The sequence below is a fragment of the Chrysemys picta genome, unplaced genomic scaffold (assembly GCF_011386835.1).
Source record: "Chrysemys picta bellii isolate R12L10 unplaced genomic scaffold, ASM1138683v2 scaf3200, whole genome shotgun sequence".
NCBI classification, from domain to species: Eukaryota; Metazoa; Chordata; order Testudines; family Emydidae; genus Chrysemys; species Chrysemys picta.
Genome location: NW_027055902.1, coordinates 1 through 6,577, shown reverse-complemented (window position 1 = coordinate 6,577; position 6,577 = coordinate 1). Strand labels below are relative to the sequence as shown.

General features: G+C 48.0%; 1 long non-coding RNA gene across 1 annotated transcript; it reads right to left on the bottom strand.

Moving 5' to 3' along the window:
- Positions 1-4,561: 4,561 nt before the first annotated feature.
- Positions 4,562-6,192, bottom strand: LOC135980421 (uncharacterized). Its single transcript, XR_010597498.1, has 3 exons — positions 6,076-6,192; positions 5,381-5,422; positions 4,562-4,737 (listed from the first exon to the last, which is right to left on the bottom strand). It is a non-coding gene; the product is annotated as an uncharacterized LOC135980421 (long non-coding RNA).
- Between the last annotated feature and the right edge of the window lie 385 nt (positions 6,193-6,577).

The following is a 6,577-nucleotide window of genomic DNA, read 5'->3' as shown; positions in this document are numbered from 1 at the left end:
CAGCTTGGACAAACCACAAAACTTGGTGGTCCAGAACAAACATTTGTGGAGAGCCTCAGTTATCAACATAATTAGCATTTACAATCAATTAGCTAAAATTATAACAAGGCCACCAATTCTAGTCTAGACAAAGCCAAAGTATGAGTACTCCAGGCTAGACAGGACCTAGATTTTTAATATAAAAGGAGGCAACATAAATGTATCTTCCCTACCCCCAAAAAACCCAAACAAACATACAAACAAAAAACCCACCTAGACCCCTAAATCATTATGCCTTCTTTACACAAGAGAAGAAAATCAAACAATGGCACAGTCTCAGTTATTGTTCCTTTTATAGATCACCTTTAAAAATGAAATTATCCTTTACATTCCTAATTCCTCAAAATCAGGGTAACTGCTGACTTTGTGGGATTGGAGTTAGATGTGAAAATGTGTCCGTTTCCATTATGGCATGTGCATATAGAATAGAGTGCTGGGAGCATGACATAATAGGTTAGGGTAAGAGAAAGTTGATTAGGGGAAAGGCCCTCAAAAAAACCTTGTCTTGAAAATAGCCACATGGTTGGTTTAGTAGTCAAGATTGTTTTATGTTGTTGTCATAAATATAGAGGGAAGGGTAACAACCTTTATGTATGTAGTAGCATAAAATCCCTCCTTGGCAGCTGTACTGGATTGCTTTACCTGTAAGGGGTTAAGCAGTTCAAATAACCTAGTTGGCACCTGACCAGAAGGACCAATGAGGAAAGAAGATACTTTCAAATTTGTGGGGGAAGGATTTGTTGTTGTTCTCATTTGTTGTTCCCTCTCCGGATGGAGGGAGAAGCCAAGCAGGTACAATATCTCCTGAAAATATACCTGGAATAATCCATCTACAATCACAGAAATTGTAAGTAGGACAAGGATATGCGTTAGGTTATCTTTTGTTTGGGCTTGTGAATTTTCCTATGCTACAGAGGTAGTTTTATTCTTGTTTTTGTAACTGTGAAGCTGAGCCAGAGGGGAATCCTCTGTGTTTTAAATCTTTGTATTACCCTGTAAAGTTACCTTCCATCTTGATTTTGCAGGTGTGATTCTTTTACTTTTTTCTTTACAAATAAAGTTTTTCTTTTAAGAACCTGATTGGTTTTTAGTGTCCTGAAGACAAAGGCTCTGGTCTGTGCTCACATTGCTAAGGCAATTGGTTGGTATATTATTCTCAAGCCTCCCCAGGAAAGGGGGTGAAAAGGCTTGGGGCGATATTTTGGGGGGATCCCTATTCCAAGTGACCCTTCCCTGAATTTTTGTGTAAATCACTTGATGATAGCAGCAATATCATCCAAGGATAAGGAAAGGAATTTGTGCCTTGGGGAAGTTTTAACCGAAGTTGGTAGACTATACGCTTAGGGGGTCTTTCGTGTGGGTCCCCACATCTGCACCCCAGAGTTCAGGGGGGTGGAATCCTGACACAGTCCCACTAAAAAAATTAGGCAACATCCACATTTTACACTTCTTATAACCTTTTTTTACACATACTTGGGGCCCAAACTATGGCTCTGATCCTGATATTACTCTCTTGGGATCAATCGTGGATAATTTCCACCATCCACTTTTCTTTTGGGAAAGCAATAATTAAAAAGCTATTATGGGGCTGGGGTAGAATTTATGGTGCAAATTTAGGTCATTTGATCAAGAGGTTTCCAATATATATCCCCCCCCTGCATTATGAACTTCTATTAATTTTCAAAGTACTCTAAAATCCACATGCATAATGAGATTATCTAGGATATTTGTATGCCACAACAAGGGCAATGGGGCAAGTTTGGAGTAATTTGGTTCAGGCATTCCTCAGATACTGCCCTCCCCCCTTAAAAATATTTTAATATTCCAGTTGCTCTAAAACTGATATGTATACCGAGATTACCTTGAACAATGGTATTCCACAACTGAAACTGAGGTAGAGGGGAACTCCCATTGCGATGAATGGGTCACTTCACACCACCCAGAGCTATTGTGTTAGACTAGTCATCTCTTTGATGTGTCCTAATTCATCTGAGCACACTCCACTGAGACGAATGGGCCATTCCACACATCAACAGCTCTCCTGTACTGCAGAGGGCTACGGAGAGCCCCTTCCTTTGCACTAGCTCCCTGAAGTGGATACAAAGCCTGGGCTCCCTGCTATTCCTCTTGCAGCCTCCAGCCGGTAGATGTGCTCCTAAAAGCCCATCAGTTACCATCCTCCTTTCTTCCCAGGGCCCTTCCAGCCCTACCGCGGGCATGGTGGGGCCAGGAGGAGGGCAGAGCTGGTAGTTAACGTGACAGATCATCATTCCCCTCCCACAGGTGCCCTCCAAACATGCCCCCTAACTAATGCCTCTTCCTTCAGAAACAAGGGAAATTTAACTGCCCAAAAACATGGTTAACACAGGCCTTGTTTACACTACAGCGCCTTTGCCAGTATAGCTATCCTGGCAGAGTCCCTCCATAGAGACATGGGGTAAGCTGACAGGAGTTCTGTCAACATAGCTACATTACCTCACCAAACAACATTAGCTAAGTTGACACCATTCTTTTCATAGCATAATTGTGTCTACAGCAGGGTTTTTGCTGACATAGCTATGTCAGCCGGGGGTGGGAATTTTTTTTTTTTTCTTCACGATTCTAGAGGACATAGATATGCTGGCAAACTTTGTAGTGTAGATTAAGGCCTTCAAAGTTAGGTCAACATAAGTCACCTTTCGTCAACCTAGTTGTGCATGAGGCTACACTCAGATTTGCCTCCTGCTGATGTAGGTGCCCCGTTATAGTGACACAGTAACACCACCTCCCCAAATGGTGTTGAGTCATGGTCGACCCTACTGTGGTTGACACAGTGCAAGTATAGACATCGCAGTCCTCCAGCAGCTGTCCCACAATGCCCAACACTGACCGGTCGGGTCACAATTGTAAATACCAATTCCCAGGGGTCACATACAGCAGAAGCCAATTCCCCCCCTTTAAAAAGCCCACATATGTTTGGAATGATTGTCCAGCTTGGTGAGCACACCTAGCAGCTCTCCAGGGCTGTTTGCAACTGCCCAACTGATTGTGCTGGCTACAGATGCGCCTCACACAGGGAACAGAGAGGTTAGGAAAACCTTGTTCACCAGACCTTAACACCCCACAAGGAACGCCCCTCCGTTTGAAATAGATAAAGATACATGCTAAACAACACATTCATTCAACTCGCCATAACGTAAAACCTTAACTTCTGGCCTCAGCAACACTAACATATTTATGGCTGATGCATGTAAACTGGCCATGTATGCGACCATGGGGAATATATGAGACTCACCCCTGCTTGCTTAGTGCCCTCTTCAACTCAAGAAATGTGTTTCAGATTCCTGCTGGCACTGCCAGTCTAACCTGCCTTCTCTGGCTTGTCAAATTGGGTTTATAACTGCTGGTGAACCACAGCACCACTCATTAGACTGCTTCCCAGGCTGGTGAACCACCTGTGGTTCATTAATTATATACCAGTGTAACTCCACTGATTTCACTGGGGTCACTCCAGATTTACACTGCTACAAGTGAGGAGAGAATCGGGCATAAGTGCTGAGTCTATGGGTGCTCCAGGGCTCAAGCAGCCATGGGGAAAAAAACAGTGGGGATGGTCAGCACCCGCCAGCCACAGCTGGGCTGCCGTTCAGCTGTTTGGCAGCTGGTGTGGAGCCTTGGAGGAGAGGGCGGAGCGGGGAAGGAAGAGGTGGAACAGTGCAGAGCCTTGGGGTGGAGTGGGGGTGGGGCACCCACTGGGAAAAATAAGTCAGTGCCTATGCTGCCAGCTCAACAATACTTAGGGCTACAATGTAGAGGTGGATGGGCACATTTTGTGCATGCATGTGTGTGCACATGCCCCATCTCAACGCTGAAATCCTCACCTCTGCTTCCCTTACTTCTTGGCTGCACTATTCCAACTCCCTTCTCCATGGCCAGCTCATGTTCCCGTTTTCCAGACTGCTGAGACCCAACTCTTCACACACACCATACTCATTATATGAGTAAAACACTGTTTTTCCCCACTGCCAGTGCCACAAACTTCTCCAAACTTCCTCTGAGAGCCAAGATGGGCTCTTTCCTTCATCAGCTGCAACAGAGACCCAGCAGAAGAAATTCTGCCCCCAGGGTCTTCACATCTCCCCTCAGTTACACCTGCACCACACCAATGACTGCAAATGTCATTGAGGAAAGAGTTTGGCCCTGCAACTGAAGCTTAGGCCAAGATCATCTCCAGTGCAGGAAACCGGATAGGAAACCTCAGAACTTCCTCAGGATTGTGCCATCAGGGAAGGGTCTGTTCCCTGCCTGCACAACTAAACAGGCCCATGTGATGCACAGATCTTCACAGATCACAGGCACCAGGGCTGATCCCAGAGAGACCCTCTGTCTCCAGTCACTTTGATGTCCTGCCAACCCCTCCTTGGCACCGATGGCTGGGAACAGCTCTGGATCTGTTTTAAGGTTGAGACTATCCTGCAATCTGATCCCAACAGGGGAGAAGGGATAAGCCTTAGTAACCAGGAAAGAGGCCACAGGCATCTGATCAGAATCATGACAATTTATTTATAACATGAATTATATGGTGCTGAGGGGTTTTCCTCACCACTGTATCAAACCACTTCGCCTGGGGGAATTGCTGCATGCAGAGATGAGCAGAGAGGATTCAGCAGGGCCCAGAATACAGCTCCATCACTCACGCATTTTCCTGCTCAACATTGGCTATGATGGGGAAAAGAGAATGTGAGAGAGTTACAGAGGAATCAATGACTCACGGAGGGGAAGCTTTCCCTCTTGTAGGTCACCTCATTCTGGAGCTGCAGAGACACTGCCCTGACCAGACTATGGCTTCTCTACCACAGTGGCCGGACGCATCCCTAGAACATTCAGGGCTTCAGCCCCGACCCCTTTCCCAGCAGTGTTGAGTCACCCCAACCCTGGAAGATGGTTTTTCATTAATCTGTTTTGCTTTGCAGCCTGTTTTAAAAAAGCCCTGATGAGAAGAGGGATCCCAAGCTTGGGTTTTGGAAGGACTTGCTCTTGCTCTGTCCCAGCAACACACATAGAAAGAAGCAGAGACTTGTCTTGACTGAGGGGGAGAACATAACCTTGGGACTAACCAAGCCTGATGCCCCAGACTCAAGGTCTGAATCTGGAACTTGACAATGCGGGGGAGTTGGTGTTCCCTTCTCCCCTGAGCACTTAGGAGTGCTGGCAGACCACCCCAGGACATGGGGCAAAAGAGAACAGCAACTTTTACAACCCTCCAGACAGGCTGAGGAGACTCAGGCTGGGTTTCAGCACTGTTCTAACTGAGCAGCCCTGAGCAGTCTGAAAACCTCACAGTCGTCTCTTCATACGCTACCTTTGCTGCAGGGGGCGCTGTACTCAGCAATGGCAAATTCATCTGGAAGACACAAGGGAAGGGAGATGTGATCAGGGCTGTGTGAGACCCAACCAAGACTCCTCACACTTCCACCAGGCCCTGCAGCAGAAAGCTGGCACCGCACCAGAGATCTCAGGCAGGAGAGGAGGGAGCCCTGTCTCCAAGGGCACTGAAGGAACCTCAGCTGGGCTCCATGAGAGGAAGGCAAAGGTTACCACAAGGCTACAGCACAACAGGCATCTCCAGTGAGTCTGTGCCAAGTGCCCTATGTCCATTTGCACCTTGCCTGACACACGACCACTGGGGTTGCCATTGGGCTCTGGCTTTGTCACCCCAATTTCCTAGCTGGGAACAGAGGAGTGAATGTGCCTCCCCCAGGTCACACCCAGGGCAGGATCTGAACCCAGGACCCTCCTAGATCCCTTTGGCTCTAACCTACGTGGATTAGCAGACCGAGGGGTCTGGGGCTTCAGATACTCCCATGGTGCGAGCATGAGGTCAGTGCAGGATGATCCCTAGCATGTAAACCCTGTGTGCCCCGCAGTCTCATCCTGGAGCAGGGAGATGCTCAATCCCATATCCCAGCAGGTTCACTGTGGCTCTGAATGTGACTTCTCCCCCCTTATGACAGGCCCACCAGCCTCCACTGCTGCCAGCCCCACCTGCACACACACCTGTCTCATAGTAATCGTAGACTTTCACCACCGCCGGCTTCAGGCTCTGCTCGTGGAAGATCTGTTCCACCACGAAGGAGAAGCTCAGAGTCACATTGCTCACCTGAGAGGGAAACAGACGAGGCTCGGGAAGCTCTGAGCCACTTCACCCTCTCCTTCCCCATCTCCTCCCCCCATCGGTGCCCCCCATGATCCTGCAGGTCCAGCATTTGCCCCCCTTGGCTGCAGGTCCTGGCAGGGATTCAGGCCCTGAGGAAGGTGGGATAAGCCCTGCCAATGGTGCCTCTTCCGGCTTGGGGAGCACGTTGTACCTCAGGCTGGTCTGGAAGAGAATGCACAGTTCTATGTGAGCCTGTGCGTATCTCCTCTCTGCTTATCTCCTCTGCCTCCTTCCCCCGGTCCATCTCATTCCCTCCTTTGTCTTCTCTTTCTCCTTCCTCCTCTCACTAGCTCCCCATTCCCTAACTAAGGACATGCTCTCTCATCACACCTTTTCCTATTT